Source organism: Hippocampus comes, unplaced genomic scaffold (genome assembly GCF_001891065.2).
Source record: "Hippocampus comes isolate QL1 unplaced genomic scaffold, H_comes_QL1_v1.1 scaffold319, whole genome shotgun sequence".
NCBI classification, from domain to species: Eukaryota; Metazoa; Chordata; class Actinopteri; order Syngnathiformes; family Syngnathidae; genus Hippocampus; species Hippocampus comes.
The window spans coordinates 382882-394233 of record NW_017806090.1 but is presented as its reverse complement, the minus strand read 5'-3'; the positions used below and the strand labels follow the sequence as shown (position 1 = coordinate 394233).

General features: G+C 42.2%; 1 protein-coding gene across 1 annotated transcript in view; it reads left to right on the top strand.

The window, feature by feature from the left end:
• The first annotated feature begins 233 nt into the window (after positions 1 to 233).
• Positions 234 to 11352, top strand: part of insc (INSC spindle orientation adaptor protein) — a 30252-nt gene continuing 19133 nt past the window's right edge. Inside the window, exon 1 of the mRNA XM_019894723.1 lies at positions 234 to 757. The gene's annotated coding sequence lies outside the window, so the exon portion shown is untranslated. The remainder of the gene's footprint in view (positions 758 to 11352) is intronic.

The following is an 11352-nucleotide window of genomic DNA, read 5'->3' as shown; positions in this document are numbered from 1 at the left end:
AAACCAGCTGACTGCCGTTTACACTTGAACTTTCCTTCGCCGTCTTAAAAAGCACCCCGGCCCCGCTTTTTCCACACGGGTGTCACTTCCAAGCGTGAAAGCAGACACCAGTGGGACAAGTCAAGGCAGTACAGGTCCAGAAACAACAAAGGGTCTAACCCGACGTCCTCTCACCTTCCCCACAATCCCCCACTCGTCTGTGTGCGATTCTTCCCCAAGAAGGCAAACAAGCTTTTCGCTTGGTCCGAAATGGGCTTTCATTCTGCTGCTGCAGCACTTTCTCTCCATCTTTTGCAGCCCCTCCCTTGCATACTTCTCCTCCCCTTTGCCCACACATCTGGAAGCCAGCTCCTCATTTATTTGTTTTTTTTCCTTCTTTCTCCAGAGTTTTGCTTTAAAGAAAAAAAAAAGTTCTTTACCTTGTCATGCAATTACATCTCAGTATGCAATTATACTGAGACTTTCTCCCGCCCCCTTCAATCTGCAGCAGTGGCCGTGCTCACATGGCAGTAGACGGAAATAGAATAGCTTCATGTCTGTTTGGACCGTGGCCCGGCACAAACTATGCTCCGCCGCTTGACTGTCAGTAGGATGTTGGCTTTCTCCAGCCAGGCCAGTCTGTGCAGTGCTTTACTCCGGCAGGGCTACATAACGCGGCTGCGGGACGGAAAAAACTGAAGGAGACAGAAGAAGAACTAAGTGGTGTTGCTATGAATCCCGGCGGGAACACTTAACCTTTTTAGACCACAGAGCGGGGGTGAGTTCAATGAAAAGTTCATTCAAGTATGTCTGGAGCGGTGACTTCTGCAGATTGTAAACATAATACGGATGTTAGCTCATGTGTGTCATGCCTGTCTGGAACTTTTGAGGAAATTTCAGATGTTTTGAACATTTTTAAAAGAAATTTTGATCCAATTTTACACTCAACTCAAAGGTAACGTCTCATTTATGTTAAAACTGTTGTTTTTACTTTTTACCAATGACTTGTATGACCAAGCATGTTACTTATTTTTGTACTTAAAACATCGCCTGTAAATTGCATTATGCAATGTTTCCCAAACTTTATTGAACCAAGGTACATAATTTACATTTGAAAAATCTAATGGCACAACCGAGCAAAAATGTCAGAAAAAAAAGTATGGATTCTGGAATAATCACGATCTTGTGTCATTTTACTCATCAAAGTACGAAATGTGTGAAAGAAAATAGACATCTTATATAATCTTAGGCCCGATTAAGTGGAATTGGATCATTTTCCACCTCTCGTGTGAAACAAAGAAAAAAGTAAACTTATCTGCCAATTTCTGAAAACGTGTGTGTGAGCCCTTGTGAATTTTGCCAAATTGTGGTGACGCAGTTTTTTAAATTAGCTGGAGATATTGCACAGTTAAATTAGCAGCTGGGGTTTCTGGCAAGCGCTATTCATCTGCAGCCCGGATGTGAAGGAGTGATTATCATGTGTCTCCGATAAAATCACAAAAAGACGCTACATTTGTGGCTAGTTTTTTTTTAAACTAGTTGCTAGAGGGGTTGGAAAAGTTGCAAAGTCCAGCAACAAAGTCATCAAGTTGGCAACACTAAGTAGGCCTTGCTTTGTCGCAACGCCCTCGCTGCGCATCCAGTTGTCATGGTAAAGAAAGCTGTGCTCAGCATTTGTTTGAGACCGAACCACCCCTCCAAAACAGAATGATTTCAAGTGCTGTGTGACAAGTGGAAGTGCACCGTAATTTAGGCATTAATTTGGAATTAAACACTTTGCTGCAGTCCAAATGAAGCCTAAATGTAGACAGTGTAGAGTCATGACATGATTTCATCCGCCAGCACAAAATCTGGGTGTATGTGCACTTGGCGCGTACGTCACAAAGCGGCGCTTTACCGTGGGAGACGTCGGCGGCAGACTCAGTGGTGGACTCAATTAGGAGAGTGCGGGTATAAATTTTTGCGTAGGTGGGTACAATATGGCAGCCGGCGCGGCTCTCCAAGGCCATGGAGCAAATCAATACCAGACCGCTTGAATATGAACGCCGGCTCTGAGCTTCCCCATATCGTGACCTGGTTCTTTCAGGGGGTGGGGGGGGCTTTAGCTCTACATCTTAACCCCACTTTTTTTCTTCCGTCCATATATTAATTGGACTGAAATCTACTGGGCTGGCGCTTGTCGCGAGAGAGAAGCCAAAGGATGCTTCATGACTACTTTCCCTTTTGACTGAGATGAATCATAATGAGTAAATGTCAAATTGATTACGGTACAAACCTCCATTTTAAGGTAGACTAACTTTTTGATTAACTCAAAACTGAATTTTAGTGACAAACGACTGGTATGTCTTGTTTTTTGAAATAACATTTTAAGATAATAGTATTGAATTTAATTGTTACTATTTTGTTTTTATTGAATATTATGCAATTGTATTTGTGATTTAGTTTTATGTTTTTAATTGATCTATTTCAGTTTAAATAGTTAATTTGATTAATTTTAATATAAATATACTTAACAGTATTCTATTTTATTTAATATCAATTTTTTGAAAATTATTTAATTTGCTGTTATCTCATTTTAGATACAGCAGTTTGGTTGAATAATATCAAATTACATTGGTCTAAATTCAATTGTATTTTCCAATTTTAATATTCTATTTTATTTGCTTTTATTTACTTCAATTTATAGTATTATATTTATTATTGTTTACCTTGATTTAAAAGTGCCTTTTACTTCATAAATTTGTATCTGGTTTGTATTTTAAGATAAGATATCCTTTTTATATTTTAGGCAACATTTAATATATTGTAATCTAATTTTCTCTTATTTAAATTTAATTTAGTTTTCTTATTTATTCCATTCTGTTCAACTGTAATGGTACATTGTAATATTTATTACTTTATTTCATCTAATATCATTCAGTTGTAATTGTCTTTGTAATATAATAATTTCAAGAGTCAGGTTTTGTTTTTACATTTTTCTCTTTAACGGGTTATTTTTCCACTTCAATGGCTGTACATAACGGATTAATTGAAGCGATTCAAAAAATACTGTACATACATTTGAGCAGCTCAAATGAGTCAGGACAGAGCATTTTGTCGACATAAACGATTACATTCTCACATGTGCTAAGAACAAAGTGCTCATGTGACTTTTTTAAAATAGCATGCATCTGCAACATTGGACATCTGCGTAGTCTTTTTATTATTTACTCCTGTTGACCCCCATGTGGTTCCCATTTGGCATTTGCTGGAGATGCTGCCGGGAAACGCCCCAAATGAAAGCTCCTTGAAGTGGTGTGTGTGTGTGTGTGTGTGTGTGTGTGTGTGTGTGTGTGTGTGTTGCTGAGCTTAGATCTCGCCCAGTGGATCCTCCGGCCCATACGTCCCTGTTTTAGCCGTCTCGCCTAAACTGTCCCACCCAAGGGATCGGCCAACCTATTTCACCCCCACCGACTAATCCTGTGTGTGTGTGTGTGTGTGTGTGTGTGTGTGTGTATGTTGCTGAGCTTAGATCTCGCCCAGTGGATCCTCCTGCCCATACGTCCCTGTTTTAACCGTCTCGCCTAAACTGTCCCACCCAAGGAATCGGCCAACCTATTTCACCCCCGCCGACTAATCTCAAGCAGCTGTGTTTGCCACTTGATGATCATGAAAGCGGGCTACATACATACTTTTGTGCATCCCCCAGTTGTGAAATGTGAGGTCTGTCGCATTTTAACAATTGGCACGTATGCACCCGGATTTCACGTACAGTACATGCTTGAATCTGTGTGCCGTGGGTCTTGACGGATGCTCAGCCGACTATAACTCACACGTATGAAATGGTACTTCTAGTCGCTGGGTCCTCCTGACATGTAACTCTGTGGCCGATGCCATTTGTGAGCCACTCCATCTGGCTTGAGGTATCTGTTCGACATAAATGCGAGAGAGGTCATTGGCCGCTTGATTGAGAGGCCAGAAAGATGAGGATAATGGACAGTGCCACAAAAGCCTGTTGGACACTTTGGTACCATTTTGACCATCTTAGACAAAAGCTCAGTATGGCAGATAAAAGATGTTGACGACCAAAAATGGACTGCAATTTAGGACGCAACGGTGTGCAGGAAACCACGTTCGGTCTTTACCGTGGTTATAAAATTCTGCCTGATGTGTTTTCTGCCTAAATGGGTTGCAAAACAAATTGAATTGTGATGGTTTCTTGATATGCGGCGCGTTTGGTGTAAGAATACATGGCCACACTCAGTTGTCACCGTACGTAAGTGTTTCAGATTTATCTCAGAGAAGTGTTAGTTATACAGATTTTTAGTGTAGTTTCAAGTTTACTAAACAGGAAGTTAGCGAGCAATAAACTACGTTATGACTGAATTACAAATTTGGGTTACATTGCCGCCTTGGGAACAGAACTCCGTCGTCGCCTTAGGAACAGAACTCTGTTGGAAACCAAGCCCCCCCCCGTACTGCCTAAAGCATATCTCAAAGCCTTGACGTCCACTCACATCCATGATCTTTGCCAAAGAGAACAAACCACAGTCCATCTGGGAAAGTCGAATCATGAAATTAGAAGACTCCCAAGGGGTTTTACAGTAAAACGCAGCTATCCACTGCAGTCATTTAGGTTTGGGTGGATGATTGTGGCTTCTTCAGAACAATAAAGATCATAAAGAAGAACTCAAAGCATAAAAAAAATGCTTGAAAAGGGGAAAAAGTGAAATGTGTGCTCTTATTCTATAGGCAGGCTTCACGTGCTCCACGTTTAACTTGGGAGGCTCCAGACAGGTTTCTCTAGAGTTTACGACTCAAAAGCCCCTGGCAAGGTTTTAAAGACGAGCATGGAGCAGCATTAATATTGTTTTTACATGACATATTTTATTGCAGTAGCCTCTCACTGTGTGCACTGGAACTGCCAGTATTTTCCCAGCGCAGAAACAAAGGTGAAAAAAAATATGTGCAGACAAAAAAAGCAACTTTCACATTCTTAAAACTCATTAAGTCACAGTTTGGACCGCAGAATCTTTGAGCATCAGTACCGAAGACACAGGGAACGATAATGACTGCATTGAAAAGGAATCTTACCTTACTTTTATATTCGCTGTGTGGACAGATCGTCCTTAAAAATTTTTACTATTCGTGTTAAGAGCATTGACCATACCTTTTTAACAAGCATCTCAAAAAGAAACTGCTCTGGAAAGTTTGGAGATCAGTTGGATTATGACAGTCTTTTCGAAAGTTGATAAGGACCATGTCCAAATTTTGCCTTGAAGAAGATGATGATTGGTCTTCTTGTAACTGACCAGTAGAGAGTTGATAAGACCCCGAGGAAATGTGATCTCTAACCTGAAATTCACAAAAAGTGTCACCAGTCAAAACATCCAAAACTATTGATATCTTCCTTTGACCGTGAAAGTTTGAAGATTGACCAAAAGATGACGAACCAAAAACTCTCAACAAGCATCTCTGCTCAACGCATCTAAAACGATCGATACCTTGGCTTGGATTGGCAAAGCGGCTACAGAGATGTAAGTACCATGAACAAAATCTCATTTTTGACCTCAAATTGTCACCATGGACCATAAATTCTCAGCCAGTGTCTTGGTGACTCGGTGACAATGACAAGGTGTGACCATCTTGGATCCAAACTTCTAAAATCAATCGAGATCAACAAGGGAGACAATACCCATTAGATGTTTGAATTCAGCTACTGCTATCACAGCACGTGGTTGAAACTCAACATGGCTAGCAGTTTAACGAGACACTGTTAAAGTCACAACAAAGCCTCTATTGTCCAAAAAGAAATGAGGGGGGGGCTGGAAGGTATTTTGGTTGGCTGTCTCAAGTGTTAAATTGCTGTTTTTGCAAGTGAAACCACAAAGTTCTGGTTCTGGTAAAGAGATTGGTGATGGCTCAATCTTCAACAAATAGCTTTCTTAAGCTACATTTATCTCATATTTACAAGAACGCTCTGACTTTGGGGTCGTCGCGAAGGCCTGAATCCTGGCAGTAAAAACAGCGTGAAACTGCTGCAAAAAAAAGCTTAGCTGGAGGGTAACTGTGTGAGGTGTGTCTAATGCGCCGCTGCCGTTTTTAGATCGCTGGTTGCTCAGCAAAAACTGAGGTAATCTTTTTGGTTTTGACAGGCGTCCAGTCTTTCAACCCAAAATGCATCACAGATATGTTTATATCTCCCTCTAACCTCAGTGTTGAGGTTTCTCAACAGATGTTTCAAGGGAGAAACACCAAGCCTACTTTTAGTGTGTTGCCACGTTTAACTCTTGTTTCCATCAAGTTGGGGAGGGGTGAATTGTACCAGTGTAACAGTACATCTCGAAATCGCAGTTCCGTAAGCAGTTTAGTTTGAAAGTCACGGTTTGGTTCACACTTGGTAGAATAGTAAAGAAAATGCATTTTTGGAGGGTAAACCAGAACTGATTCAGTCAGACTTAAAATGAAACTGAGAAAACAGCCAATGACAACCATAAACATTCATTCATTTTCCGATCCGCTTAATCCTCACAAGGGTCGCGGGACATGCTGGAGCCGATCCCAGCTGTCTTCAGGCAGTAGGCGGGGGACAACCTGAACCGGTTGCCAACCAATCACAGGGCACACAGAGACGAACAACAATCCGAGCTGACACTCACACCTAGGGACCATTTTGAGTGTTCATTCAGCCTGTCATGCATGTTTTTGAGAATGTGGGAGGAAACCGGAGTACCCGGAGAAAACCCACGCAGGCCCGGGGAGAACATGCAAACTCCACACAGGAAGGCCGGGATCAAACCCACGACCTCTGCACTGTTAGGTCGACGCGCTAACCACTAATCTACCACTCGCCCAGTCCGGGCCGCCTAGGCCAATGAATTAATCCTCAAATCATTCATACAATAAAATAAAAAATAAAATCTAAACATTATCAGATTGGTTCTTTTACGTTCAACACAAATTTTGATTTTAATTGTTAGCCAGAGGTTGCGCTACACTGTGTTTGTTTATGGTGTAGCCGTCTGTTGATAATGCAAGGTTTCACTTCCTGTCGCTGACATAATACAGTCTGTGTGGGAACTTGGTAAAATACGACACACCCCTAGTAAATGGTGTGCCGTGTGTTCCACCGCGCTTGGTATCCCGAGAAAGGGTGCAAAAAAATTGGTTCCGGATTTATTTTTCTGCTGCCCTTCACAACTTTGACAATGGAAACACACCAAACTGAAGCAGACTGTTGATTTTTTTTTTTGGTCTACTTCTGGTGTGGGCGTTGCATTAAAGACATTTTTTACAAGAAAACTGTGTGGGTGTCAACACGTTTGCAGCCTGCTGTGTGTAAAGTGCCACGGGGCGATGACAAGGGCTGTTAGCAACATGTGCGACCACTCGCTATGGCTGATTACAACTGCTGCATTTAGGCGGCCGGGCCGTGTGCCTGCGTCCAAATTCGTCCGGATGACTCTCCCCTAATAGCCATTTGCACCGCCGCCTCTCTGCAGGCCTCATTCATTATTAAGCAGCTCCCAATGGCTCGCTGGCAGTCGCTTCTCCGGTGTCATGTACCCATCAGTGATCTCCTTCCCCGCACCCAATCCAGTTCCCAGAAGTCTCTCAGTCCGACTAGAAAGTCTTGACCGCCTCGTCACTTTATTTTTTCTTTCTGAGTCTGTTTGAATGTTTTGTTTGCGGAGCAGCTAAAATGCATTTGGATATTTCACTGGTCATGACTCAGGAGGTATGATTCTGCTTTGATTTATGAGGGTGATTGCATTTGAAGCACTGAAAAGACTTAGCAAGCATGCGGGCTTATGCGTGTTACTGGCATTAACATGAAGTACACCGTTTCAATTTCTGCCATGAACTTCCTGTGTGGAGTTGGCGCGTTCTGCGGGTTACTCCCACATTCGAAAAACATGCACAATAGGTTTAGTGAAGACTAACTTGTCCATAGGAGTGAATATGAGTGTGAATGATTGTCTGTTTGTGCATTGCGACTGCCTGGCAACCTTTCCAAGGTGCTCCGAGACTCGTGCCCCAAGTCGGCTTAGATAGGCGCCAGGTGATCTGATACCTCAAAAAGGACAGCTGCCATATAAAAATGGATGGATGGTATTTCTATGTCCTCAAACAGTGGCAGTTACGATCGACACCTCCCATTTTACACACATTCAAGACTTTATAGCAGGAAAATCTTGAGCCCATGCGTACTCTGTCCTTTCAGTTTTTCAGATAAGTTCTAATATGTTGCACTCTTGTATGTTGTAAATTTTGCTGTCAACGACTCCCACGTGAAGCGTCAAAAATAATAATCAAAGTAGGTTTATGTGGAGACGGGATCTTTAATGACGATTAGGATGGGCGAATTGATGGGGCTGTGCCGCAGTGTTGTGTGCACTCATGCTTGTATTCTGGCGATTTAGTCATTTCTCCAAAGCTGTCTCAAATGTTAAGCAATGTGGAGAACAAGTCTTTAACAATGATTAGTGTTCACTCCACAATGTTGTGTTTCTGCAGTATCCACATTTATTTTCCAGTAGCGAACTCGTTTATGTGTTGCTTCAATTTTGCCTCAAAATCTTATACTTACGGTAAAGGCTTCTTTAATGATGATGAGCGTTCCAGTATATTGAAAAAAAAAAAATCATGTCGAGATACCGATGATTAAGGTTCTATTTGACTGTGACGATTGCTCTGCAATGTTGTGTGCGTCCACATTTATGTTCGCCATTCATGCTTTTGTTACTTGCTATGTGGCCACGTTTCTCCATTATGGTCAATTTTTTTCTTCCCTCCATATTACCATTACAATGATGCCAAGGGAAAGAATGCGGTGAGACGGGAATAGAATGGTGAGGGCCTTAAAAGGCCATGTGTTTGATTGTGTCTCCAGCTTGCATGTGAGAAGGTTCCCGTCTCAGAGACCAGTAAAAGTGTATTGGACAGAAGCAAAACAAGAGCAAAAGCAGACCATGTAGCGCTGAGAATAGCTTCTGTACAATCTGATGACATGTCAGGGTGGGGTGGAAAAAAAAGAACTGTGCTTATGTCGTCTATTTAGAGGGATAGAGGCACTCCCATGGCGAAAAAAATTACTCTTCCAGTTGAGCCACCTCTGTCTGAATGTAGTGCCCTTGTGCTGGGGCATATCTCAGTTGACACCAAGCGGGAATCATCTTGAACTGGTCGACAGCCAATCAGAGAGAACATATCAACAAACAATCTTTCAAACACTCATTTATAAGCAGTTAAATCTTAACTAACGCTGACAAAAAAATGTTTTTGAAATTTGGAAAGAAGCAGGTGTATCAGGGGAAAACACACACAGGCAAAGTTAGAGCGTACAAACACTGTACGGAAAGGCCCCACCTGAGATTCGAAACCCCAAAACTCAGAGCTGCCCAATTTTTATGACCCAAATTAATTGATGCCCTCCAGTGGAAGTTTAAACATTTCGTCAGTACCGACGGAAGGCCCGTCAGTCCATCACTGACGGACTCCCGACTTGCTGGCAAGTGACAAATGACGAAAACTTTGAAACAGTAAGTGTGACTGATAACAAGAGTCACACGGTTACCCTTGTAAACAATTTTTTACTGACGGTCCTAAAATAGCGGTGACGAATTGTAATTTAGCCATGGCTGAAGAGTGGGTAAAATAAAAGACGGACTGACGACTGACGGGCGGGTTTGGCATGAAAAAATGACGGACTGGTGACGGATGAGTGACCGGCAAAATTTACTTCGGCGTCCACCTCTGAGTTTAAAATACAGTTTTTGTAATAGTCAGAAACACAACAAAAGTCTGTAAACTTTGATAAACTTCTTGTGTATTTTTTTTCCCCTGGTCTCTCTTCTTTCAGATTATGTCCCACAAAAAAAGCCACAATGAAAGCTCAATGCACAGTTTAATCATGTGCATTGAGCTCATTTTAGGTACGTTGAGGTCTTCCTTGGCACCGTGAATGACTGTGGCCCAGGCAGATGACAGTCGAGAAAGCACTGAGGCAGATAGACAAAGACTTCACATCTTACCGCGTCTTAAATACGACCACAAAAGAGAATTGATGAAATGCTAACATTTTAGCAGCAATGCTAACCACACTGTAATGCTGTCAATAAGAAATATGATTGTCAGCATCCTCCTCGTTTCGAGGCTTCCCCTGTCACGCCGGCGTGAGACGTGTCAGCTACTCGCCGCTGATTTCCCATCGTTAGGTCGCAAGAGGTGGCGGAGCGTGTGGTTAATGGCAAGATTTATGTCACGGCGTCGCTCAAAGTGAAAGGACGGCTTCCGCGCCAAACTTGGTGATTAGCGGGGAATCCCGGAGAATATCACTGTGGAAGCGTACAGCGGCAATATATACGCACACATTTTTAACATTATATTAAGTTTTGTTATTTTATGTCAAATGTTCTGTTACCGCTACAGCTATTACGAAATCGCGCCATAAGTAAAGATGTATTGTCTCGTATGTGTGTGCTTACTGCTCTTGGGAGGACTTCACTGATCCCACTTTTCATTGTTGGTGCCATTTATACAAAACGGCGACCAGATCCAAGTCAACTTTTAGAGGCAGTGTGCAAAAGTGGTTCATCAGATAGGGAACTCCGTGTCAATGTAATCAGCGGAATGCAGAGTATTTAGAGACGCACTGGAGATAAAGGACCACGTGGATTGTAACGAGTACATGCAAAAGAGCTCTCCGTGATATAATCTTTATTTATACCACGCTTTCACAACAGCTGCAGCCGTGCAGTTTGTTGGTGCCCAAAAGGCCTTAAAAGCACGAAGCAAAGCATGACCCGGCCTTAATTAAAGAAGGTTAATATTCAAGATGGCCTCCACCCTGTTCTTCTTTCGAGGCCCAGGCGGATGCTTCATTTGAGCCGAGGCTGTGATTTGTTTTCAATTTTCATGTCAGTGGTTTGTCACAGAGTCTGCGAAGAGTCGTTCAAGCTCACCGCAGAATGACATCAAAGCAACTGAGCATTTATTTTTATACAGCGACTGCTTGATTGTGACTAAGAGAGACAGTGAGCTCACTCTACAACATAAATGCTAGTTTGTTTGGGGTTTTTTTTAGCTTTCTTTCCCACCCGACTTGGTTGGATTATTGTAGACAAGACGGTGAAAGCCTGAAGCATCTCCCCTTTTTTTGTAGCAAGGTAATACACACAGTTCACAATGACTTCAGAGTTTTCTGGAGTACAGCGTATTACTCAGTTAAGAATGACTCAGTATTGCGGTCGCAGTGTTGGTGCCGACTGATGACTGACTTTAGATACCACAGCTTACTCTTCCGTTCAGTACGTTTCATTCATTTTCCTCCATTACATTTCCTACATGACCCAACCTCATTTTACTTATCGGATGTCAAGTTTCATCTGCTTC